The sequence below is a fragment of the Coenobita brevimanus genome, chromosome 41 (assembly GCF_032717465.1).
Source record: "Coenobita brevimanus isolate Jiangsu-jjx chromosome 41, ASM3271746v2, whole genome shotgun sequence".
NCBI classification, from domain to species: Eukaryota; Metazoa; Arthropoda; class Malacostraca; order Decapoda; family Coenobitidae; genus Coenobita; species Coenobita brevimanus.
Window position 1 is genome coordinate 10,622,209 of NC_136994.1, and position 27,922 is coordinate 10,650,130.

Below are 27,922 nucleotides of genomic sequence, written 5' to 3' on the forward strand. Positions count from 1 at the left end.
ATGATTCTCAAATAGTTTGGAATCCATACTCCAAAAAAAAAAAAAACACTCTGAAAGCAACGAAAATTACGAGCGCGTATGACCTTCCCAATTCTGATCGTTCGCCGCTGGTATTCTGTCATTTATTATTCATAAAAACACTCACAGTTAATATTTCTATTACTATATAACACTTATATATATCTACAGTCTTTATCCATAAGTTTCCTTCAGTAATAGTAGTTTATTGTCACTGTAGCCATTCAATTTCTCTTACAGTAAAATACATAGCATTCACTTTCTCGTTCTGTATACTAGCACTGAGAGTGAATCAGTCGTTTTCACCTTCACTTTCATAACTCATAGTATTCATATATGCTAGAGTGAAACTTTCACATTCATTACTCCTAGTATATATACTCGTATTCTTATATTACTACTCATTTACATTTCTATTTACATTCTCTATTTCATTTACATTATTTACATTTCTATTTTATTTACACTGTGTTAGGCACTGTCACTTACAGTAACTTATAAAACTATTTTCCACTGTTCACTTATATTTACATTCATAAAAACACTAACAGTTTATATTTCTATTACTATATAACACTTATATATATCTACAGTCTTTATCCATAAGCTTCCTTCAGTAACAGAGAATGTAAATAGAAATGTAAATGAGTAGTAATATAAGAATACGAGTATTTATACTAGGAGTAATGAAAGTGAAAGTTTCACTCTAGCATGTAGAAAGAGAGAGGTGAAAAGATTAGTAAGAGAGAGTAAGAAGAGAGTGGATGAGGAATTTGGAAGGAATTTGAGTGTAAAGTGGAGGGACTGTAAGAAAATGTTCTGGAAAGAGGTGAAAAGAGTAAGACAGGGTGGAAGTGAAGTTAGCAGGGGAGTGAAAGATAAAAATGGTGGTGGGATGAGGGTGTAGAAGCTGCAATTAAGGAGAAAAGAAGGCTTTTCCGGGAATGGAAGAAGGGTGGTAGCAAAGAGGAATATTTGGTTGCCAAGCGTAGAGCTAGAAGAGTGGTATACAGGGCAAAGTCTGAGTCTCAGAGACAATTACTTGATAACCTAAATCATGGGGAAAGGAAAAATATATTTAGGGTGGCAGGTCAGGTGAAGAGGGATAATCGGGATATCATAGGTGAGCAGTGTGTGAAGAATGATGAAGGAAGGGTAGTGGTGAACAGTGAGGATATTAAAGATGCACGGAGAGAGCATTATAACCGGTTGTTGAATGAGGAGTTTGACTGGGACAGGGAAGGTTTGGAGCCAGCAGATCCAGTGTCTGGCCCTTGGCCTTTGATTGATACTGCTACTGTGAGTGAGGCAATTGGCAGGATGAGGGTGGGGAAGGCAGCAGGTGTGTCTGGGTTGACTGACGAAATGTTGAAGGCCTCAGGCGATATAGGGGTGAGTTTAGTCACTGACCTGATAAATAAGATTATTTATGAGTGTGTTGTCCCAGATGATTGGCTGAAGAGTGTAATTGTAAATGTGTATAAAGGGAAGGGTGATGCCCTGGAAAGAGAAAATTATAGGGGTATAAAGCTTTTAGATCAGATAATGAAGGTAATGGAGAGAGTTTTAGAAGGTATGATTAGAGAAAGAGTGAATATTGATGAGATGCAGTTTGGGTTCATGCCAGGTAGGGGGACCACTGGTGCCATATTCATTGTTCGACAGCTTCAGGAAAAATATATTGGTGGGAGAAGGGATCTTTATTTTGTTTTTGTTGATTTGGAAAAGGCCTTTGACAGAGTCCCTAGAGAGGTGGTGAAGTGGGCAATGAGAAAGCTTGGCTTGGAGGAGTGGCTGGTTAGGGTGGTTATGGCCATGTATGTGGGTGCTCACACCCAGGTGAGAGTGAATGGAGATTTGAGTGATGAGTTTTCCGTGAATGTTGGTGTGCATCAGGGGTCAGTCTTGAGTCCAATGTTGTTTATCATGGTACTTGAAGCCCTTTCACGTGACTTTAGAAACGGACTCCCGTTGGAGTTGTTGTATGCTGATGATTTGGTGTTGATTGCAGAGAATGAAAGGGAGGTGGAGGAAAGGTTTAGGAAGTGGAGAGATGGTATGGGGCAAAAGGGCTTAAGGGTAAATGCAGATAAAACAAAAGTGATGATATCTAGGGTTGGTGGTGGTACTGTCAAAGATGAGGGAGAGTGGCCATGTGCAGTTTGCCACAAGGGTGTGGGAAGTAATTCCATCTTGTGCAGTGTGTGTGATAAATGGGTGCATAAGAGATGTAGTGGTATCAGAGGTAGACTGCGAGATAATGCTGATTTTATGTGTACGGCGTGCCGGGGTGAGCAGGTGGAGATTGTCAGACGTGAAAGGATTGAACTTGCTGGTGAATCTCTTGAGTGTGTGGAAGAGTTTTGTTATTTGGGAGACATGTTGTGTGCTGGAGGTGGGGCTGGAGCTAGCTCTGTGGCTAGGGTGAGAAGTGGTTGGAAGAAGTTCAGGGAGCTCTTGCCTCTCCTGACATTGAGAGGGCTCTCCCTACGTGCTAAGGGGTCTTTGTATGTAGCATGTGTTAGGAGTGTAATGCTGTATGGCAGTGAGACCTGGGCAGTGAAGGAGGAAGATATTCGCCGGCTCAGACGTACAGAAATGACAATGATTTGGTGGATGTGCAGTGCGTCCCTGCGTCCAAGGCCTGGAGGGGCTGGGTTTACAATAGAAGAGTTGAGAGTTAGGATGGGACTGGAGTGTATTGGTGTTGTGATGAGGAAAGGTAGATTGAGGTGGTTTGCACATGTGGAGAGGATGGGGGGTGATAATTGGGTGGGGAGGGTGAGAAGTGTTAATATTGGGGGTGGGGTTATGAGGGGTAGACCGAGAAAGACATGGGATGAGGTCATTAAGTGTGACCTTAGGGTTAAGGGACTGAACAGGGAGGCTGCAGTGGATTGTGCAGCGTGGAGAGCCACCATTAGGTGACCAAGGCCGACACATGCAAGCATGTTGGAGCCTTTAAAAATGAAACGAAACGAAACGATTACTAGTGGAGAAGGGAGAAAAAGTGAGCAGATGGAGAGAACACTTTAAGGAATTGTTGAACATAGAGGATGGAAGTAATGCGAGTATAAGTGGCTGGGGAATGGCTGGGAGAAGGAGGGAGGTGAGAAGACAGGAAGAAATCAGTAGGATAGAAGTTGTGGAAGCAATGAAGAAAGTTAAATCGGGGAAAGCCCCAGGAATTGATGGAGTGTGTGGTGAAATGCTGAAGCATGGGAGAGAGATAGTAGTAGAATGGATGTGGAAGATGTGCAGATTGGCCTGGCAGGAAGGTAGAGTCCCGGAGGATTGGAAGTCAGGTATAATTATTCCCTTGTACAAAGGAAAAGGGGAAAAAAAAGTGTGTGGTAATCATACAGGCATTTGTCTTCTTAGTATAATAGGAAAAGTGTATGGTAGGATACTTATTGACAGAGTTAGAGAAAAAACAGAGAAATTAGTTGGAGAAGAACAGGGAGGCTTTAGGAAAGGAAGAGTTTGTGTAGATCAGATATTCATTCTTAGAGCTTTAGTGGAAAAGTTTCTAGAGAAGGGCAAGAAGTTGTATGCGGCTTTCATGGATTTGGAGAAAGCATATGACAGGGTGGATAGACAAAGATTGTGGAAAGTGTTAAGAATATATGGAGTAGATGGGAAGTTGTTGAATGCTGTGAAGAGTATGTACGATGGTGCGAAGGCTGCAATGCGTGTGGATGGTGAACTAAGTGAATTTTTCTCTTTGAAAGTTGGGTTGAAACAGGGATGTGTCATGTCTCCATGGTTGTTCAATCTGTACATGGATGGGGTAATAAAAGAGGTACAAGGTAGGGTAGTGGATGTTGGAGTGGCCCTGGTGAGAGAGGATAGTGTTTGGAAACTCCCTGTACTGTTGTTTGCAGATGACACTGTGTTGTTGAGTGAAGACAAAGGGTAGCTGCAAGGCTTGGTGGATGAGTTTGGGAGAGTGTGTAAGAAACGGAATCTAAAGATGAATGTAGGGAAGAGTAAAGTGATGGTCTTTGAGAGAGGTGAAGTCAGTGAATGTACAGCGAAGTTGGATGGTGAGGAATTGGAAAATGTGAGTATGTTTAAGTACTTGGGTAGTGTGATGAGTAAGGATGGAGGTTTGGAAGGTGAAGTGCTTGAAAGGGTACAGCAGGGATGGGGTGGAGAGGTATATGAGAGATGGGGGTGTAAGTTGGGAGCAAGGCAGTGAAATGGCGGGGGACAAGGCAACTTGGAGGCGATTTGTTTGTGGCCACCCCAAACGGGATTGAGGCGTCTGGCAATAGATAGATAGACAGATAGCTTTCACTTGCTGTTTACACATTATTTACATTTCCACTTGCACTGTTTTACTCACCAGAAAGATTGTAGTCACTCTCTATCATTTTCATTGACAAATTAGCCAGTTCATGTTCCACAACACTCACTTATCCCTTTATCTCTTCCCACATGAGGTTTAGTAGGGGGTAGAGGTCACAGGGCCCTTTGCATGGGGCTAAAAAGGGGCGGAATTTGACAGGCGCGAATCCGGCGTGCTTTCACCTTGAAAGACGACAGTAAACTGAATACAGTGTGTGGTGGCCTACCTATGGGAAGTGCAGTGCTGTCAATCTCAGCCTGGTGACAGCTGCTGATATATACGCTATGAAATGATTGGCAGGAAATCTAGACAATACATAATAAATTAGGTAGTTCCAGGTGAATGTAAATATCACTTTGGCTTCTCCCTTCCCTCCTTACATATATTTTTATTACGAGAATAGATTATACGGCATATTTCAAGGGGAAATAAACAGCGAAAATTAGCGAACGAGTTCACGTGAGGTGTTGTCAGGTGATAATTAAACAATTCCAGGTGTATGGCACTGTCACTTACCTTATTTCTTTTTTGTATATATTATTTGGTATAAGAATAGGGCATATGGCTTATTTCAATGGATGAAATCAGTGGAAAATTCCAGGGAAGATTTACTTAGCGTAGCACGGCTGGGCAGGCGAGAGGAGAGGGTAATGGAGGGGAGGTAGGGAGGGGAGTCAAGAACGGGGAGAAATGGCTAAATTGTCAACAATGGATGGGAGTACAGATGAGATTAGGAGTGCTGACTAGTGTTGGACATTGGCAGTACTGATAGACGATACAAGCCACCACTTGAAAGCCCGGGCGAATTCAAAATAACACAGAATCACAAAAGTGACGCCCTGCGGTATGATCCCTTGCTCCCAAGCGTCACGAAAGTGACGCCTCGTGGTTAAGGGGTTAACCTCTTAAACGCGGCCGTGAACAGTCGCGCCCCCCCGAGTGGCGGGGTTGTATCGCGGTCTGAGTACCTGTTGGAAAATATTAGCCAAAAATCAGAGATTAACCCTAGAACATTATACTTGGTATGGCAGATAGTACTTACATTCAGCTTTCTCCAGAGACAGGTGTTGAGCCTTCGTGGACTACCCAAGGACTTGTGGAGACTTGCAAAGTTGGGTAACCAAATCTTCACTTTCACACCTCCAGCAACCCAGTTTCCCCTCTACCACAGCCTCATTCTGTCACAGTAAACTTTATATTACAATGTAAAGGTAGTTAGGAATCCGTATTTGTACAATAAGCACTGAAAATAAGGCTAAAATCAATGGAGTGTACGGCCGACATGCAGTGCGGCAGCGGTCTTCCCGTCACTCAACAAACATTTCCATTTTCACAGCTAAAAACATGTATACTACATTATTTTCAATCATATTACTTCCCAAAAGATCACCACGGCGCGCTTTTTATTCTGCCTTACGCCCGTCACTTAATTCTCGTTCCTGTCGGCCGCTTGCACTGACTCGGAAGAGCTAGAACTCGCCATAATGTCACTTTGAAAGCCTGCGGTAAACAGACGCTAAACAGGGGCAAACCGTGAGAAAAAAAGCTAGTGTTACAATTCGGGAAACAAGCGTTTCCTATTAGCATAAACTGCTTGTGAGAGGAGAGCGTAAATTTACAGTTCTGAGCACTCAGAGCGCTGCCATGTATCACAGCCAGGCTGGCAGGGGCCGTGGTGGTGGGGGGGGGGGGACGGGGGAAAAATGCGATACTTGGCAACAACGGAGGTCAGTGGTACAAAGGTCAAGTGTGCTAAAAGTAGCTAAAGGGTGGTGGTACTGATAGACAATACCAGCTGGAGCCTGCCTGCCTGTGGTTATTCAAAATTTACTAGAATCGCAAACGCGACGCTCCGCCGTTATGTCCTTTTTGCTGAGCGTCACAAACGCGACGATCCGCGTTTAAAGGGTTAAAGCCCATTATCGTCTCCACTCCACTTATCTCCTACCCCTCCCTAATGTGCAATTATCAAACCACCTTGTCAGTGTCTTCACCTGACCCCATCTTTCCTTGCTGTGATTGACCTGCCACACACACACAAACACACACACACACACAATTTTTTTCATATCTGCGGATTTTTCATACGTCAATCCTTCATAAGTAGGGGTCTGACTGTATACTGTAATTGGATTATTGGATGGACAGACAGATATAGTACCAGATACCAGTATACATAAACCACACCTGATGACGGGATGGTGTGCTCTCATTGCTGGAGTTGTGATCATTTTCCTCAGTCTCACTCTGCACCACCAAGGACTGCTCCCCGATCACACTCATCTCTTGTTCCTGATCTTCTCGAGCTGAAGTGGTAGAAATAGAAATAGAACAGAAATAGAAACAGAACAGAATAGAAACACCATTACCCTTTGTCTTTTATTCTTAAGGAAGCTCCATGATACCTTTTCCTAACAGGTTTATTTTGTTTAATTCACCTTATCATACACTTCTGCATTATGTAAATCTATATTCTCACTGGGTATGGATGATCCCAAACACCTCTTCCTAAGCAATTTATTTTGTTTATTGCACCTTATCATCTTCTACATTTCATAAATCCTTCCAATATCGCCATACGCTGCATAAATAATGCACAAAAGGAAATTAACCACCCATTTAAAAAAAAAAAACACTAAGGAGATGTTAGGAAGCTTCCTTAATAGAAATATAAGATTACCCTTAGCCTCATATTCCTGTCAGGTAAGGAGGCTCCCCAACACCTTTTCCTAAATGATTTATTTTGTAGACTGCAAGACAATGCTGACTGCATGTATGCCGTGTGTCAGGGAGAGCATGTGAAGACTGTCAAGTGTGATAGGACTGATTTTGCTGGTGAGGCTCCTGAGTTTGTGGAAGAGTTTTGTTACTTAGGAGATATGCTATGTGCTGGAGGTGGCTAGAGTGAGGAGTGCTTGGAAGAAGTTCAGGGAACTGTTACCTCTCCTGACATTGGAGGGCTCTCTCTCCGTGCTAATGGATCTTTGTATGCTGCATGTGTTAGGAGTGTAACGCTGTATGGTAGTGAGACCTGGGCATTAAAGGTAGAGGAAATTTGCAAGTTCAAACATACAAAAATGGCAATGGCTAGGTGGATGTGCAGTGAGTCCTTGAATACGAGGCCTGGGGGGGGCTAGGTTTATGACGGAAGAGTTGAGAGGAAGGACAGGACAGGAATGTATTGGTGTTGTGATGGGGAGAAGTAAATTAAGATTGTCTGGGCATGTGGAGAGGATGGGGGATGACAACTGGGTGCAGAAAGTGAGAGCTGTGAAAGCTGGGGGTAGGCCCAAGAAAGGCAGACTGAAAAAGACCTGAGATGAGGTGACAATGTGCGACCTCAGGGATAAGGGACTGAATAGGGAAGATGCTAGAGATCAAGCAGCACAGAGAGCCACCATTAGGTGACCAAAGCCAACAAATGCCTCTCACCCTCCACCTCTCACACACATAAACACACACACCCACAGGTTGCCGACAGAGATGAAGCTCTTCCTGGATTGTGCAGAAATAATTGCTAAATCAGTGGCGAAAAAGGAGACCAGCCAATTGTGATTGTGAAAATGAGTGCGTGAGTGGTGGTCCTGTCGGTCAATAGCAAAAAAAAACAGCAGGATTTGGTCAAAGAGTTCAAGATACAGTGGAAATAGAAAGATTCCATATGGTAGCACAATGGCAGCGGGCGACGGAGCTTTGTTTACATATGACGAAAAGGAATTCGAGGGCTTCTCCAAAGACAACGTGGGAAATGCAAGTACTACTGTATGTTGAACCAAACAAGAGTAGCTGGAGTAGAGAAAACAGCGGAGAGGAATGTCCAGGAAATAAAAAAGGCATGAGTATTAATTAGAGAGTTACAGGAACGAACCCAAGAGCAGGAGAGAGAGATCATAGCTTTATGAAGTAAACTGGAAGAAGTTTGCACACGCAGTGTAGAGCAAGAAAGAGAAGTCAGAATTGAAAGTAAGTAACGAATCAGCATCAAATTAAATAAAACAGCTCAAGGGGGAGAATAAGAGGTTGGAAGAAGAAACAGGATGAAAAGCAAACCAGATGAGTATGAATCCAAATCAAGAATACAGAATGAGCACATTAAAGAAATCAAGGAGCAACATAAAGGGTGGAAGAAAATTCAGGAAGAGGGAAATGTAAATTTCAAAGAGATTACGTTGCTGGAAGGACACAAGTCAAGAGTGAGAGCAGTGGAAATGAGTTATTTAAGAGGAGCCTGTGAAGTCACATGGAGAGACAGGCTGACGAATGAGGATATAAAGGAGCGTTGTGGTGTTGATGTGGATGTGATAGGAAGCGTTATGAGGAACACACTGAGGTGGTTTGGCCATGTGGAGAGGACGGAGGGTGAAAGACTGACGAAGAGAGTGTATGTGAGTGAGGTGGAGGAGGGAAGAGGGAGGGGGAGGCCGAGGATGAGATGGAGGGATGGGGTGGAGAGGTATATGAGAGAGGGGGGTGTGAGTTGGGAGCAGGGCAGTGAAATGGCAGGGGACAGGGCAACTTGGAGGCGATTTGTTTGCAGCCACCCAAAACCAGATTGAGGCGTCTGGCAATAGATAGATAGATAGATAGATTATAGAACAACAAAGCACAAAAAAGTTGGAAAGGGAAGTGGTTAGGGTGCTGAGAAGTAGAGAATCTTTAGTTAGGGATGTAGCAGATAAGAAAAAATGTGTAGTAATATCAGGAGTTAAAGAAAAATGTATGACAATAAGATCAGAAAGAAAAAGAGAAGAACTGAGCAAGATTAAAGAAATATTATCAGTAGTCATGGAGGAAAACAACGAAGTTCAAGAAGAGACTGAAGAGGTGTTTAGGTTAGGAAAGTTCGAGGAAGGAGGGGCAAGGCCATTGAAGGTTAAGTTTACGTCTCAGGTTACAGTAAATGAAATTATCAGTAGAACATGGAAATTATCAGACAAGGAAGGGTTAAAAAATGGTTGGATAAGGAGAGATGCAAATGAGGAAGAAAGGGCAAAAATAAAGGAATTAGTAAAGGAAGCAAAGGTAAAAATCAAACAGAGAATGGATGAAGAGAAGACAGTGTTTTATAGGAGAGTCATGGATCAGAAATTAAGGAAGTGGTACCGGCAGAGAGAAGGAGAAAAGAGGGTATAAAAAACATTAAAAATAATTGGAAGGTGCCATATACTAACGTTGATGGTTTAATATTGGAAGGCTAGAAATCAACGATTTTTTGAGGGTACATGAACTTGATGTTATGTGCTTTGTAGAGACCAAATTAAGAGAAGATATTGATGTGCATATGGGAGATGGTAAATACAAACTGTGGAGAAGAGACAGAAAAGAAACAACGGGAGGAGGGGTGATGATAGCAGTGAAGAACAACATAAATGTAGATTCCATGGAAATGGGAGAAGGCAGGGCCGAAGTGATAAATATGAAATTAGAAACTGGAGAGAATAGCAAGAAAGATATGGCAGTAGTGTATGCTCCCCCTAAGACAAGAGCATGGAGTGATGATGAATACCAGGAAATGTTGTCAGACATGGCTAGCTATTTACAGAAAATGATTAAGAAAGGTAACAATATAATTTTAATGGGTAACTTCAATTGTAAAGATGTGAACTGGGAGGAATGGACTCAGGAGGCAGCGAAGATTCATGGGGCACTACATTATTAAATTTAACAATGAACAATGTGATGATGCAGCAGGTCAAAGAAGAGACACGGTTCCAAGGTGAGGACACACCAGCAAGACTAGACTTACTGTTTACCAAAGAACCTGATGTAATAGAATCCTTGGAGTATCTGTGTCCTATTGGAAAAAGTGATCATGTGGTCACTGAGTTCCAGATGATAACAGGGAATGTGCAGCCAAGAGACAAGCTTTATAGGCAGGGAAGATACAACTCTGGGAAAGCAAACATTACAGGATTAAGAAAATTTTTTGAAAATGCAGATTGGAGGAAATTCAGAGAAACAAGAGAGATACAGAGGAAGTGGGATATTTTTCTAGCCTTCTATACTTCGGGAGTGGAAAAATTTGTGCTAAGAGTAAGAGAGAAAGAAAAGAGGAAAAAGGAGTGGTTTAATAGAAGGTGAATGATAGCAAAAAAAGAGAGAGACATGGTATGGAGCAATTGGAGAAAGAGAGATAACAACAGAACAAAGGAAGAATATAAAAGAACTAGAAATGATTACACAAGAATATGTAGAGAGGAAGAAAGGAATATTGAAAAAGGTATAACAGACAAATGTAAGGATGAACCCAAACTGTTTTATAGATTTGTCAATGGCAAACTGAAACAAAAGGAAGGAATCGCCAAACTGAAAGTAGAAGGAGAGGTCTATAAAGATGCGGCAATGCAAGCAGAAATAATGAACAAACGTTTCCAGTCATTTTCCCTAATGAAAGTGAGTTTGTGGAAGGGGAGGGAGTGACTAGAAATGTAGTGATAAAAGATATAAAAGTGGAACTACAGCAAGTATGATAAAAGATATAAAAGTGGAACTACAGCAAGTGTATAAATTACTGGAAACTCAGGATGTGAGGAAAGCCCCAGGACCTGATGGAATCTCTAATTGGGTACTGAAGGAATGCAGAAAACAACCGGCAGATAAGATTCATGGTTTAATTGTGTGTTCTCTGGAAGAGGGGAAAGTGCCTCAAGAATGGAAGAGGGCAAATGTGGTACCAATTTATAAGGGAGGAAACAGGGAAGAACCCCTGAATTATAGACCAATGTCCCTAACCAGCATGGCCACAAAATTCTGCGAGAGAATTCTGAAAGATAGATGGATAAAATATCTGGAAGAGATGAATATTTTGGCTAAAAGTCAGTTTGGATTTAGAAGTGGAAGGTCATGTGTGTCCAACTGTTTTACTCAAGTGCGATTGACGTGCTACAGGAGAGAGTTGGTTGGGTGAATTGTGTGTACAGTATTTATATTTGGAGAAGGCCTTTGACAAGGTACCTCATAAGAGACTAATAGGGAAACTAGAGCATATAGGAGGACTGAAAGGAAACCTCCTGGAATGGATGAGAGACTTTCTGAGAGACAGACAAATGAGGACAGTAATAAAGGATAGGATGTCTGGATAGATGGAAGTAACAAGTGGAGTCCCACAGGGCTCAGTGTTGGTGCCAGTAATGTTCCTGATTTATGTAAATGATATGGTAGATGAAGTGAACAGTTATGCAAGTCTGTTTGCTGATGATGCAAAGATCTTGAGGAAGATAGAGGTTGAGGGGGACTGTAAAATGCTGCAGGAGGATCTGGATAGGATACACGATTGGAGCCGGATGTGGGAAATGAAATTTAATGCAAAGAAATGTAAAATATTGGAAATGGGTAAAAGTACCAAGAGGCCATCATTGAATTATTTGATGGGTAATGAACCAATTACAAAAGCGAGAGAAGAGAAAGATCTGGGAGTGATGGTCCAAGACAGTTTGTCACCTGAAAAACACATTAACAAGGCAGTTAGAGAGACATATAAACTTCTGACTAATATAAGAGTAGCTTTTTATTATATGGATGAGGAGATGATGAAAAAATTGATAGTGGCCATGATTCGCCCCAGGTTAGAATATGCAGCAGTAGTGTGGTCCCCACACAAAAAGAAAGATATAAACAAGATTGAAAGAATACAAAGAGCAGCAACCAAGATGGTCCCCAGTCTGGCAGATCTGTCATATAGAGAGAGGTTGGAAAAGCTGGATATGCCTTCCCTAGAAGAAAGGAGAAAGAGAGGAGACATGATTCCAGTGTTCAGGACCATGGTGGGAGTAGATAAAATTGACAAAGAGGATCTGTTTTTATGGGATAAGAGAGTAACAAGAGGCACAGAATGAAACTGAAGAAACCAAGCTGCTTGAAGGATATCAAGAAATATAGTTTTCTTTATAGATGTATAGACCTGTGGAATAGCCTGGACAAAGAGATCATCCAGTCTAAAAACTTAAACGAGTTTAAAGCTAAATTTGACTTACTGAGAAACAGAGACGGGACCCCACGAGCGTAGCTAATTTCCTGTATATCACAATTAGATAAATACAATTAAGTAAATAAAACACACACACACACACACACACACACTACTAGTTAGTCTCTCTCTCTCTCTCTCTCCATCTTCTCCACATGGTCTGATAATGCATGATGAAATGGGTGTGATAATGAAAGAATAAAAGGACTAACCCTGGCTGCGTTCTCTCATCTTGGCTTCCCACGCGATGTTCAGCTTTTCAATCGGGACGAGGGCAGGCTGCAGCACGTGGCCACTCACCATCGGATGCACCACATTTTGAGGGGATGCATTCGAACTTCCAGGGCCTAGTGGAAGCCTTAAACCTATGACACAAAACATTATTGTTCATTTTGTCACAGACCCTGTCCCTCATCTCTGGACTGGGTAAGGTAGGACTGGGAATTAAGGAGAAATATGACAAAAGGTAGGAAAGAGAAATGTGAAAAAGAGAGGAAGAAATATGAAAAAATGGAGAAAGGAAAATATGAAAAATGGGAGGAAGGAGAGACATGAAAAAGGGATGGAGAAATATGAAAAAAGGGAGGATGGAAAAAACATGAAAAAGGGAGTTATTAACAAAAATTTACAAATGAGTAGAATCACATGTCAACCTTTTAGAATCTCAGCTCACCCTCCTAAGCATAACCATCTGCACGGTATTTTTTATTATTCTTGATGCAATTGCGGTTTAACGTCAACAAACTGACTATCTTGCAGTGTGTGTGTGTGTGTGTGTGTGTGTGTGTGTGTTTACCTAATTGTTCTTACCTTATTGTACCTTTACGGGAATGAGCCAAGCTCATACTGTCCCATGTATTAAATAACTTTTATCATACATCTTCTTAAATTTATGAATTGTTTTGGCACACACTATTTCATTTGGTAGTGCATTCCACTGATCAACCGCCCTATGTGGGAAATTGAATTTCTGTACGTCTTTATCGCCTCTCTTTTCATGTAGTCTTTTGCAGTGTCCCCTTGCTGATGCTACCCCATATGTCTGTTTTCACATTCCCTGAGGTATTTTATACAGCATATTCACGTTGGGTCTGGTTAGTACTTGGATGGGTGACCGCCTGGGAACACCAGATGCTGTTGGCATCCCTACGTCAAGTGGGGTTGGTGGAGGATTAGTGCCCCTCCCTGTAAAACAATTAACTCTAAGCCCTTGGCCACCCTGTCTGGGATACATGGCGTCTGGCAATGAATGAATGAATGAAAATATTCATGTCTCCCCTTTTCCCTATCTACTGTAGTGTTGGTAAATTTTTCTAGTCTTTCTTTGTAGCTTAGATTCCTTAACCTGTGAATTGCGAGCCACAGCTCAGGCTGTGCTGACCATGCATCACCAAAAACAACTCAACACCTGTGCAAACATACGCATGGCGTTACGTAAAGACGGAGAGAGAGATTTTTTTTCTTTTCACCAGATGATGCCCTAGATGTTTATCTTCAACTTAATAATAAACAAAAACAAAAAAAAATTGATTTTTTTTTTTTTTCATTTTTTCACTACTCCCTTAACGTAATCTTACACATGGCCCTACGCAAAGACGGAGAGAGAGAGAATTTTTTCTTTTCACCAGATGAATGCCGTGGACATTTATTTTCAAGTTTACAAAAAAAAAAAAAAAAAAAAAAAAAAAAAAAAAAAATCTTTGTTTTTTGTGCACCACGGGGTGGGATAAAAAAAGGTAATTGTGCAATCCACGGGTTAAGCTTGGTACCCATCTTGTGGCAGCCCTGTGTACTTTTTCAATCTTATCTATGTGTTTTTTGAGATGAGGATTCCAGATTACTAACACATACTCCAGAGTTCATGTGATGAATGATGTTGTTATCTTTCTCTGCACGTTTTCATTTACATGTGTGAATGTTATTCTCATATTAGCAAGTGGTGTATACATGTTAAATGCCTTCTCACTGATGTGGTCAGCAGGTGATAGTCTGTTACTGATAATCGCTTCTAGGTCCATCTCCCTTTCTGATATGTGTAGGATTTTACTTCCTAACATGTAATCCCAGTCTGGTCTTTTCTCACTCTTACCATATATAATTACAAGACACTTGTCCACATTAAATCCAGCTGCCATTTATTGCTCCATTCATGAAGTTTATTTAATCCGTCTTGTAGCTCTCTGCAAGAATCTGTTAGTAATTCTCCTTTGTACTATATATTTGCATCATCAGCAACCTTATTTAGATAGCTTCCATTTTGAATGTTACTAAGTCATTTATATACTGTATACTAAAAACATAATTGGTGCCAGCACTGAGCCCTGTGGAACTTGGCTAGTCACTTCCCTCCATGAGGAGTAATTTCCCCTTAGTACTGTTCTCATTTCCCTTTTTCTGAGAAAACCTTGCATCCAACAGTACAGTTTCTTGGATTCCTCCTTGATGATACAATTTCCATAAAAGTCTTTGGTGCGGTACTCTGTCAAATGCTCTCTTGAAATCTAAATAGATACTGTCCACCTATCCTTCTCGTTTCTGTAATGTGTCTGTTACTCTGTCATAGTAGCTCAAAAGATCAGAAGTTGAGGAAGTGGTACGGATAGAGAGTAGGAGAGAAGAGGGTATTAAAAACGTCAAAAATAATTTGAAGGTGATATATACTAATGTTGATGGTTTCATATCGACAAGGATCAAAATTAACGATTTCTTGAGAGAACATGAACCTGATGTCATGTGCTTTGTAGAGACCAAATTAAGAGAAGATATTGATGTTCATTTGGGAGATGGTAAATACAAACTGTGGAGAAAAGACAGGAAAGAAAAAAGGGGAGGAGGAGTGCCGATAGCAGTGAAGAACAACATAAATGTAGATACTGTGGAAATGGGAGAAGGCAGGCCTGAAGTGATATATATGAAATTAGAGACTGGAGAGAATGTTAAGAGAGATATGGCGGTAGTGTATGTTCCCCCAATGACGAGAGCATGGAAGGATGACGAATACCATGAGATGTTGTCAGATATGGCTAGCTATTTGCAAAAAATAATTGAGAAAAGCAATAATATAATTTTGGTGGGTGACTTTAACTGTAAAGAGGTGAACTGGGAGGAATGGTACTCGGGAGGCGGCGAGGATTCATGGGGCACTATGTTATTAAATATAATAATGAATAATGTGATGACGCAATGGGTCAAAGAAGAGACACGGCTTCGAGGTGAGGACACACCAGCAAGGTTAGATTTACTGTTCACCAAAGAACCCGATGTAATAGAATCATTGAAATATCTTTGTCCTTTAGGAAAAAGTGATCATGTGGTCACTGAGTTTCAGATGTTAATAGGGAACGTCGAGCCAAGAGACGAGCTTCATAAACAGGGAAGATACAACTTTGGGAAAGCAAATTTTACAGGATTGAGAAACTTTTTTGAAAATGCAGATTGGAGAAAATTCAGAGAAACAAGAGAGATACAGAAGAAGTGGGATATCTTTCTAGATCTCTATAATCTGAGAGTGGAAAAATTTGTATCAAGAGTAAGAGGGAAAGAAAACAGGAAAAAGGAGTGGTTTAATAGAAGGTGTATGATAGCAAAAAAAAGAGAGAGATTAGGAAAATTGGAGAAAGAGAGGTAACAAGAGAACAAAGGAAGAATATAAAAGAACAAGAAATGAATACACAAGAATACGTAGAGAAGAAGAAAGGAATTTTGAAAAAGGTATAATAGACAAATGCAAGGATGAACCCAAACTGTTTTATAGATTTGTCAATGGCAAACTGAAACAAAAGGAAGGAATCACCAAACTGAAAGTAGAAGGAGAGGTCTTTAAGGATGCGGCAATGCAAGCAGAAATAATGAACAAACGTTTCCAGTCAGTTTTCACTAAAGAAAAGGAGCTTGTGGAAGGGGAGGGAGTGATTAGAAATGTTCCGGTGATAAAAGATATAAAAGTGGATGTACAGGAAGTGTATAAATTACTGGAAACTCAAGATGTAAGGAAAGCCCCAGGACCTGATGGAATTTCTAATTGGGTACTGAAGGAATGCAGAGAACAACTGGCGGATAAATTTCACAGTTTAATCGTATGCTCACTGGAAGAGGGGAAAGTGCCACAAGAATGGAAGAGGGCAAATGTGGTACCAATTTACAAGGGAGGAAACAGGAAAGAACCCCTGATTTATAGACCAGTGTCTCTAACCAGCATGGTCGCAAAATTGTGAGAGAATCCTGAAAGACAGATGGATAAAATATCTGGAAGAGATGAATATTTTGGCTGAATGTCAGTTTGGATTCAGAAGTGGAAGGTCATGTGTTTCTAACTTGCTGAGCTTTTACTCAAGAGCGATTGATGTGGTACAGGAGAGAGATGGTTGGGTGGATTGTGTGTACTTAGACTTAGAGATGGCCTTTGACAAGGTACCTCATAAAAGACTAATGTGGAAACTAGAATATATAGGAGGACTGAAGGGGAACCTTCTGGAATGGATGAGAGACTTTTTGAGAGACAGACAAATGAGGACAGTAATAAAGGATAGGATGTCTGGATGGAGGGAAGTAACAAGTGGAGTCCCTCAAGGCTCGGTGTTGGCGCCAGTAATGTTCCTGATTTACGTAAATGATATGGTAGATGGAGTGAACAGTTATGCAAGTCCGTTTGCTGATGATGCAAAGATCTTGAGGAAGGTAGAGGTTGAGGGGGACTGTAAAATGCTGCAGGAGGATCTGGATAGGATACACAATTGGAGCTGGACGTGGGAAATGAAATTTAATGTAAAGAAATGTAAAATATTGGAAATGGGTAAAAGTACCAGGAGGCCATCACTGAATTATTTATTGGGTAATGAATTAATCACAAAAAAGACAGAAGAGAAAGATTTGGGAGTGCTGGTCCAAGATAGTTTGTCACCAGAAAAGCACATTAACAAGATAGTTGGAGAGACTTATAAACTCTTGACTAACATAAGAGTAGCATTTCATTATATGGATGAGGAGATGATGAAAAAATTGATAGTGACAATGATCCGCCCCAGGTTAGAATATGCAGCGGTAGTGTGGTCCCCACACAAAAAGAAAGATATAAACAAGATTGAGAGAATACAAAGAACAGCAACCAAGATGGTCCCCAGTCTGACAGACCTGTCATACAGAGAGAGGCTGGAAAAACTGGATTTGCCTTCCTTAAAGGAAAGGAGAAAGAGGGGAGACATGATTGCAGTGTTCAGGACCATGGTGGGAGTAGATAAAATTGACAAAGATCTGTTTGTATGGGATAAGAGAGCAACAAGAGGACACGGAATGAAATTGAAAAAGTCAAGCTGTTTGAAGGATATCAAGAAATATAGCTTTCCTTACAGAAGTATAGACTTATGGAATAGCCTGGACAAAGAGACTGTCCAGTCTAAAAACTTAAACGAGTTTAAAGCCAAATTTGACTTACTGAGAAACAGCATTGGAAATCCACGAGCATAGTACATTCCGTGTATATCACAATTAGGTATATTAGGTAAATACTTAAATATTTGGAACGACTTAGGCAAAGAGGTGGTGCATGAGAAAAACATTCATTTGTGTAAAGGTAGACTTGATAAATGTGGATATGGAGACAGGACAACATGAGCATTGCTCAATTCCTGTATACTACAAATAGGTAAATACATGATTTTCCCTTTGTTAAACCAAATTGCCTTTCTGTTATCATATTGTGTTCTTCTAGATGGTTTACCCAAACTTTTCTTACCAGCTTTTCTGGTATCTTACTTACAACAATGGTCAATGATATTGGATGGTAGTTGAGTGGATTCTGTCTATTCCCTTTCATGAATAAGGGAACTATGTTTGCTTTCTTCCAAATATCAGGTAGTTTACCTTGACCTAAGGCTTTCTTGAATATTAAATATAATAGTCTGCTTAACTGTTGTGTACATTCATGTAGCACCCAACCTGAAATTTCATTAGGATTAACTTTTCCTTGATCTAATTTACTTAAATCTTCCTGTACTTGTTTTTCTGATATTTGTATATCCGTTTATACGTATGGGCATGCATGTTCCATATCATCTATCTCAAAATTATTTACTTCTGTAAAAACTAGCACAAAATTTTTATTCAATGCTTCGCAAATGTTTCTTTTGTGCATAGATGATCCTGTCATCTGTAATGGACTGAATTTTATCTTGAACTCTGGTTTTGCTTCAGATGTAGCAGTAAAAAGACTTAGGCTGCTTACTAACTTTATTTATAATGTTTTCCTCAAACTGTCCTTGAGCTTCTCTCCTTATCCTTGTATAATCATTTCTTGCCTGTTTATAGTTGTTATATGCCCTCTAACTACTGTATTGTGTCTTCAGTATCTATTCCACAGTAAATCTATTTTTTCTGTTGATTTTTTACATTTTATACTAAAACATTTATTATTTCCATTTCTGTTTCTTTGTGCTAAGGGATGTAATTTTGCACTCCTAATTCATACTATTCACATAATATTCTATATATAAGACTTAAATCTTGTCCTCTATGGTCCTATTCCCAATCCATTTCTAAGACGTACTGTACTTGTTTAAGTCATGGTAGTTGCCCTTTTTGTAGTTTAGGCTCTTTTTGGGACTCTCATTACAGTTAACTATGTCATATGCAATCCTGAAGTTCCAGTTTAATACTGCTTGGTCGCTTTTGCTGAAAAGAGGGTGATACATCATACTGTCAATATCATTTTCTTTCCTAGTAAACATAAGATGTTACTGATGAATCATCAAGTCCTCTTTTCCTGGTGTTTCCCTTTACATGTTGTGTCGGGAAAAGTCCAGCACAAGATCCAGGAGATTTTGATCCCAACAGCTTTCATGGCTTCTCACATCTAGAGTATTCCAATTTATCTTTGTATTGAAATCTCCAGATAATTTAATTCTTTCATATTTCTCTTCCTTTCTATGTAGTAATGCTTTTAATCTATAAATTGTACTTTCTGCCAGGCATTCATATTTGCATCTTTCCCAAGTGTTTGTTTTGGGTGGCATGTATAAATCTGCCACAATTACTTTCCCTTCAGATCCGTTAATCTCTACTGCAATTAGTTCTACTTGTGAAGGTATAACTAGTTATATTTCTTTTACTTGAAGGTTTTTCATTGTTAATATCATAATTACTTCTCCTTTCCTTAAATATCTCTCTCTTCTCCATATATTGTATTCCTCTAAGTTTAGGGTATCGTTTCATATCTATCTATCTATTGCCAGATGCTTTAATTCTATAAGGGATGGCCACAAACAAATCATCTCCATGTTGCCATGTCCCCCCCCCCCCCATTTCACTGCCCTGCTCCCAGCTCACATCCCCCTCTCTCATATACCTCTCCACTCCATCCCTCCATCTCATCCTTGGCCTCCCCCTCCCTCCACCTCACTCAAATACACTCTCCTCATCAGTATCTCACCCTCCATCCTCTCCATATGCCAACCCCCTTCAATGTGTTTCTCCTAATGCTTCCTATCACATCCATATCCACACCATAATGCTCCTTAACTTCCTCATTTTGTCAATCTGTCTCTCCATGTGACTCCACATGCTCCTCTCAAATAACTAATTTCCACTGCTGTCACTCTTGATTTCTGTCCCTTCAACAAGGTCCAAGCTTCACTTCCATACATTAGAGTTCGTATCACAATACTGTCATGTAGTAACTCTTCACTTCCATGCTCACTTCCCTGCTTCTTATCACTGCTTTCATAGAACCAGTAACCTTTCTTCCCTCTTGCACCTTTTCAAGCACTTCACCCTCTAAACATCCATCCTTACTCACATCATTGCCCAAGTAATTAATCACACTCACATTTTCCATTTCTTCCTCATCCAGCCTCACTGTACATTCACTGACTTCACTTCTCTCGAAGACCATAACTTACTCTTCCCTACATTCAACTTTTGGTTCTGTTTCTTACACACTCTCCGAAACTCATCCACCAAGCCTTGCAGCTCCCCTTCATCTTCACTTAACAACACAGTATCATCTGCAAACAGCAATACAGGGAGTTTCCAAACACTGCCCTCTCATTAGGGCTGCTCCAACATTGACTACCCTACCTTCTATCTCTTTTATAACCCCACTCATATACAGACTGAACAACCATGGAGACACGACACATCCCTGTTTCAATCCAACCTTCATGTAGAAAAATTAACTCAGTTCACTATCGACACCACAGAGGTAGGAGTAGGTAGAGGCGGCATATGGGATTAACCAAGGGTAGGTCAGAGTGAGGCCGACAGACCTGACTCGACCAACATGGCGGCGACCTCTTTGACAGCTGTCTGACTTGGTTCTGCTGACCAGGCGGGAGTGTTTTCTTAGTTGCAAACAGAAAAAAATATGCTTTATCTTTATTTATTTATTTATCTATTTTTACATACTAACCTACAAACTATAATTCACTCTAGAGGTACTCACCGGTGAAATGTAATGGATGGGTCAGATTTCTTATCTCCTCTTTCATTACACCCAAATGCGGCACAGGTGGTGGGCATTTTTGGAGACTTAGGTTATTTGATGGTGAGTTACAACTTAGGACAGAACGTCTCACACCCACAGCTGAACTACAACTAAAACCAGAGGTAGAATGAAGTCTACTTTGTTTCTGGCATTCTCCCTGAGGAATACCAGGTGGACACACAGCTGGAGGTATTAAAGGCTTAATAATCTCATGGCCACACTCACGGAGGTAGGATTAGGACTATTACCTCTATGGGCACAGCCATAAAGGTAGGAGTGCACAGCAATCTTCTTCAAGTCAGGTAGGTGTTGCCGTGACCTCTTGACTTGGCCGTTTGACAGTTCTCTGGCTTCACCGGAGCCTTCTCATGCCGACTCTGCCCTATTCCTACCTCTATGATCGACACACATTGAAGCCTTAGCACCCTCACACATACTCTTCACGGACTTCAATAACTTCCCATCTACTCCATATATTCTTAATACCTTCCACAAGTGTTGTCTATCCACCCTTTCATATGCTTTCTCCAAATCCATGAAGGCCGCTTATAACTCTGATATACATATATATGTCTTTTTCCAGTTAGGCAAATAATATGTGGTTCCATTTCTTTGGACACCATTCCATTTACATTCGAGTACATCAACTTAATCATCTTGATTACATACTTGTCATAACTTGAGTCTACTACCTTCCTTCATTTTATTTCCTGTTAGATATGTACCACTTTTATACCTGCAATCCAATTACTTTGTAAAAAAAGTTTACTCTTCTCTTCCTCTAATCTTTCCTCATTCTTTGTTTTTGCTTCCTCCCTCTTCTCCTTTAGTATTATCAATTCCTCTTTAGTTAGGAATTTCTTTAACTATATTTTTTTAAATTCCTCTTTTTCCATGAGTTTGCATTTTTTAGTATTTCCTCCACAGTGCTCACACTCTGGAAGGTTGCTTTCAGAGGCCTTGACTTACTTCTCTCAAATTTCCCTAGCCTTTTATGTTCCCCTATGTCATTATCACAGATATCCTCTGATACTTCCTTCAGTATGTTGAATATCATTACCATCTTTTTGTCTCTCAAAAATTTGTTTGTTATTTCGTCTTCATCTACACCAGTGATTACTATAGATTTCTTGATATCTGCTGAATCTTTGACCAGTTTGGGGTAGTTTTTAATGATTTCCTTCATCTCCTTTCTAATATTTTTTTCTTCAACTATTGTTTCTAAGTCTATTCTCGCTTTCACCATTTCAGCATATGTACTGTAGTTTGTAGTTCATCTTAGTAATTTCTCATCATTTCATTCACCTGGGTTATCTTTTCTTCAATATCACTACTTTGGTCTATCAGATTGCTTGCATGCCTAACTGTCTCTGTATCATTTCTGAACTCCTCCATAATACAGTAACCTCTCAACTAACGCGAGTTTAAAAAGCGTGTTTTCATTTTAACACGAGCATATATTTAAGGAGATATGTTTAACTTACAAGGGTTCCTCGATTTAACGTGACTTTACACGTACGTGATGTTTTCAAATTAGCTGTGCTCACCTTGGACAGTCCCGAGCTGAAAGACTGTCTCGGGGACGGTTTAATTTATTAAGTTGAAAAAAATATACCGTATATACAATACAGTAAACCCTCACTTTATCGCGGGGTTATGTTCCAAAGGCACCCGCGATAAGCAAAAATCCGCGATGTATCGACGCTACCCCTAAAATGGCTATTTATTGTCTACTAATAAGAAAAACCAGTACAGGCACTCACTGATGATGAATGAGACAAATTGAAGATGATGATGATCATGAAGTTCAGTACAAGGTGTATATTAGTTGTGCAGCTCTTGAGAGGGCACCTATGACGACATTTCTGCGGGTGGTGAGCGAAACGTAAGTGCGGGAGGTCGGTCTACCACGCACCACACAGTTAGTTTGAATCCGATGGTCGAACCATGCGTGACTCGCAAATCATTATTTGTGGCTTATTTTTCTGCCTTCCAGTGATTGCTTGCCTTGTCTGCTAACATGGGGCCTAAGCATAGTGCTAGTGATGCATGTGGTAACACACCAAAACGGACTAGTAAAGTGATGTTGCTGACAGAGAAAGTTAAAGTGTTGGACAAACTTAAGGGAGGAATGTCGGCGACAATTCTCCGTCAGGACAATTCCCCGTCATTTATTTACATACCAGTTTATTCAGCAAGTACAGTACACTAGTTTTTTACTTATATGAGTTATAAAATCCCGCTGAAAATTAGTTATTAAAGTATTAATTAATCAATAATAAGTATATTTATAGAATGACAGGGAATCATCCATGTTTTGATGGTGAATTGACTTGATGGTGAATTGTCTCTGAACTGTGTGTTTGGGGTAAGTCAACTGTTCTTACAATAAAGAAGACAGAACGTAGCATACGGGACTAAACGGGAGTCAGTATGGGCTACTGCACCAGACTGTGATGGAGTGTCTCCACCTATGCCTGTGAACTGGCTCAGAACCGTATGTTTGGGGTGATTGAGTCAACTGTTTGGACAATAAAGAAGGCAGAATGTAGCATATGGAAGGCAGTGAGAGTTTGTGCACCAGACTGCGGAAGTGTCTCCACCTACGCCTGTGCTTGTCATGTAAACTGGGAGGTGCGGTATGGTGGGGCGGTGCGGTCCTGCTCCTCTCTTTGAGGAGGGTGCATCGGCAGCAGCCAATCAGCGGCAAGTAAAAATGTAAAGCGTGTTTGGATTGGCTACTGGGAAGGCTCCAGCCAATTGTGTGCCACCTACCAATGAGTCTGGGTATTTCCTTACCCCACGCCACGATTTCGCTTGTATTTTATCAAATATATTATCCGATTTTTAATTATTATTTTAATACAGCTATTAATATTTAGAATAAATAAAGATGTAAAATACCATAAACATATCCATTTCAGAATACAGTACTGAAAATAAAGATGTAAAATATGTACTGTACCCTAAAAATAGCCGTAGTAGGCTTTGTGGAAACCGCGATGAGGCGGGGTTTCCCGCAATGTAAAAATAGTTAGGTTCCAATGAAAATTCCGCGATAAAGTGAACCGGCAATATCTGAACCGCATTATAGCGGGGGTTTACTGTAAATACAGTACTGTGTACATATATATATATATATATATATATATACACAGTAATCCCTCCAATATCCGACGTAATAGGGCCATAGGCAGGTCCGGATAGTGGTCCTGTTCGGATATTGGGCCCCAGCTTATGGACTTGTACTTATGGACCCTAACTCAGAGAAACACCTACAACTCCCTCTGGACATGCATAGCACCTATTTAAGACCCAAATCACACCAATAAGGGTCATAAAAGACTGAAATAAATGCAAAAGAACCATAAAATGAGGTTTTAGAGGTGAGTTTATACAATATTAAACATTCTGGGTACTCACAAGTCCCTGGCTCCTGGACTGGTTTGAACCGCCAGTTTGCAATCCACAGTTAATCCTCTGCACTCTAAATTCTAATTTCTTAACACTGCACAACACTGTAAATTCCTGTGTGTTCTAGTGGCGAGGTATTGCAGTTTATTCACAAAAAACAAGCACCTGTGGCTTGCACTGCTATGAGCATCTGCTCTCGATCGGAGTTACGCTGTGACTGTTGATGATGGCGAGGTAACAGAGTTGCCAGATCGCAACGGCCACATTACCAATCTCCTCAACTTTCAATACCAAATTTAACTTTTCATTACCAAATTCATAAAGCTAGCATTTAATCTTCACTAATTATATATACAAGTGGAAATACATGTAATCACTCTCCTTATAATTAACACCATGTTGATTATTTTCACGCTATGTAGGGTAGCAGAATCGAGTTCAGGAACATGAGAGCAAGATAAGTCGTTGCGTATATATACACAACAGCCACCTATGGCTTTGAAATGAGTATAGAGAAAGTAGGAGGATACAGAAAAGGGTTTGCTGTCAGTTGCCTCAGACAGCTGAGTCTCAGTTAGAAAAAGAAGGTGAGGTTTAGAGGAGGAGAGGTGGTGCTCAACAGAGCGAAAGTTAGAGGAAAGGTCACGGGGTACCTTGTCAAAGGCTTTCTCCAGATCCAAGTACAGACTACCCATGCAACTATCTCTCTCCTGTAGCATGTGAATCGCCCTTGAGAAGTAGCTTAACAAATTAGAGGCACAAGACCTTCCATTTCTGAATCCAAATGACTTTCTGCCAAAATGTCCATCTCTAGATATTTTATCCATCTGTCGTTCAAGATTCTTTTGCACAATTTTTTCAACCATGCTGGTCAGGGACACTGGTCTATAATTCAGGGATTCTTCATTATTGCCTCCTTTGTACATTGGCACTACATTGGCCCTCTTCCATTCCCAAGGCATTTTCCCATCTTCCAGAGAACACAAAATTAAACCGAAAATCTTATCTGCCAGTTGTTCTCTGCATTCCTTTAGTATCCAATCAGAGGCCCTGGGGCCTTCCTTAGATCTTGAGCTTTCAGTAGTTTATACACTTACTGCACTTCCACTTTTATATCTTTTAACACTACATTTCTCGTCACTCCCTCCCCCTCCAGAAAATCACATTCCATAGTGAAAAACGATGGGAAACTTTTGCTCATTACAGTATTTCAGCTTGCATTACCGCATCTTTGTAGACCTTTCCTTCTGCTTTCAGCTTGTCGATTCCTTCCTTCTGCTTCAATATGCCACTGACAAACTTATAAAATAATTTAGTTTCCTCCTTACATTTGTCAATTATACCTCTTTCAAAGCTTCTTTCTTTCTCTCTATGGATTCTTGTATATTCACTTCTAGTTCTTTTGTATTCTTCCATTGTTCTATTGTTACCTCTCTTTCTCCATTTGTTCCATGGCCCATCCCTTTCTCATTTTGCTATCACATACCTTCTGTTGAGCCAATCCTTTTTCCAGTTCTCTCTCCCACTTACTCTCAGCACATATTTTTCCACACCTGAGTTGTAAAGGCTTAAAAAGGTATCCCACTTCTTCAGCGTCTCTCTTGTTTCTCTGATTTCTCTCTAATCCGCTTCTTCAGAAAATTTCCTCAATCCTGTAAAGTTTGTATTCCCAAAGTTGTATCTTCCATGCCTGTATAGCTCATTTCTTGGTGCCACACTCCCTTCTATCATTTGAAACTCAATCACTACATGATTATTTTTTCCTATAGGGCACATATATTTCAGAGATTCAATTGCATCAGGTTCTTTGGTTAGCAGTAAATCTAGTCTTGCTGGTATGGTATCACCTCTAAATCTTGTCTCTTCCTTGACCCACTGGGTCATTATGTTATTCATTGCTATATTAAAAAGAATGCTGTCCCACGAATCTTCACCATTTCCTGAGTAAAACGCCTCCCAGTCCAACTCATTACAATTAAAGTCACCCATCAGGATTATATTGTTGATTTTCTCAGTCACTTCTGTAGGTGTCTAACCATGTCTGACAACATCTGGTATTCAGCCTCACTCCATGCCCCTATCTTAGGGGGGGACATATGTTACAGCAATGTCTCTCTTGCCTTTCCCTATGGTTTCTAGTTTCATATTCATCACCTCTGCCCTACCTTCTCCCACCTCCACATTATCCACATTTATGCTGTTCTTCAAATTATCATCACTCCTCCTCCCAATTTTTCTTTTCTATCTCTTCTCCATAGTTTGTATTTGCCATCTCTCACTTGGATATCAATATCTTCTCTTAACTTGCTCTCTACAAAGCACATAAAATCTGGCTCATTTGCCCTCAAAGAATCGTTGATTTCTTGCCTTGTCAAGATTGTCATCTACATTAGTATATGCCAGGTTCAATCTTTTTACATTGTTTTTTATTCTGTCCTTCTCCCTTCCTTTATCCGTCAATACCGCTTCCTCAATTTCTGATCTATAACTCTCCAATATACTGTACTCTGTCTTCTCTTTCTCCGTTCTCCGGTTGTTTTTTTCTTCAGCTTCCTTGACTAGCTCCTTTATTTTAGTTCTGTCGTCCTCATTTGCATCTCTCCTTATCCAAACATTCTTGAACCCCTCCTTGTCTAGGCACACTAGATCACGTCCTTACATCCAGCCTCGGGGCATCCTGGGTCAGGTGTTCATCTATCCCTGCTCTCTTCTCTGATCAAATTGCTCTCAGCCTTCATTTTTCCCTCCCTGCTACACCTTCTCCTGTACACAGGGGTAGGGTAACAGCTCCAGGTGATGATGACATCACCTTTTCTGTCCTCCGTGTCCTCCTGAAAGTTCCTGGTAATCCCCTTCTCTAGCTGTTCAACCTTTGCATCCGTCTGGGATACGTGCCACAAGACTGGACCCGCAGTACAATCGTGCCTATTCCTAAACCTTGCACTGATAAACTCCGATCTGTTTCCCTCACCTCCTGCTTCAGTAAAGTACTAGAACGCATCCTCCTTACAAGACTCTTGTTTAGGCTGCAGGACAAGCTCTCGCCCCGACTGTATGGCTTTTTACCACAGCGAAGGACACATCACTACCTCATGGAGCTATACCACAGCGAAGGACACATCACTGCCTCATGGAGCTACACCACAGTGAAGGACACATCACTGCCTCATGGAGCTATACACCCTCCTATCCCCCACCAGTGTAGTGGCCTTCATTGATTTAAAGAGTGCATTTAATGTCGCCAACAGAGACACCATCCTCAACCAGCTGGTGGATTTTGGAGTATGGGAAACTTGCTGCGATGGATACATGGTTACCTGACTAATAGGTCCTCTCGTGTTCTTTTTAAGGGCACATACAGCACTGCTAAGGATTTCAAGTTTGGTACTCCACACGGTGGTGTCCTTAGTCCTTTTTTGTTTAATATCCTCATACATCATCTACTCACCCTTCTTCCTGACATCCCTGGAACCATGATTACTTGCTATGCTGATGACATCCGCATTCACTCAAATTCCCCAGCAGATCTGCAATGTTTCCTTCACTTGTTTCATGAGTCGGCTTCCAAATGCAGACTCATTCTCTCTCCAGAAAAAGAGTAGAATCTTCACTTCCCGTCCAGCAAGAACACTGCCTGTATTCTCTGTCTGTGATTGTATTATTCCTCTGTGCAAGCAGTACCTTTATCTGGGGGCAC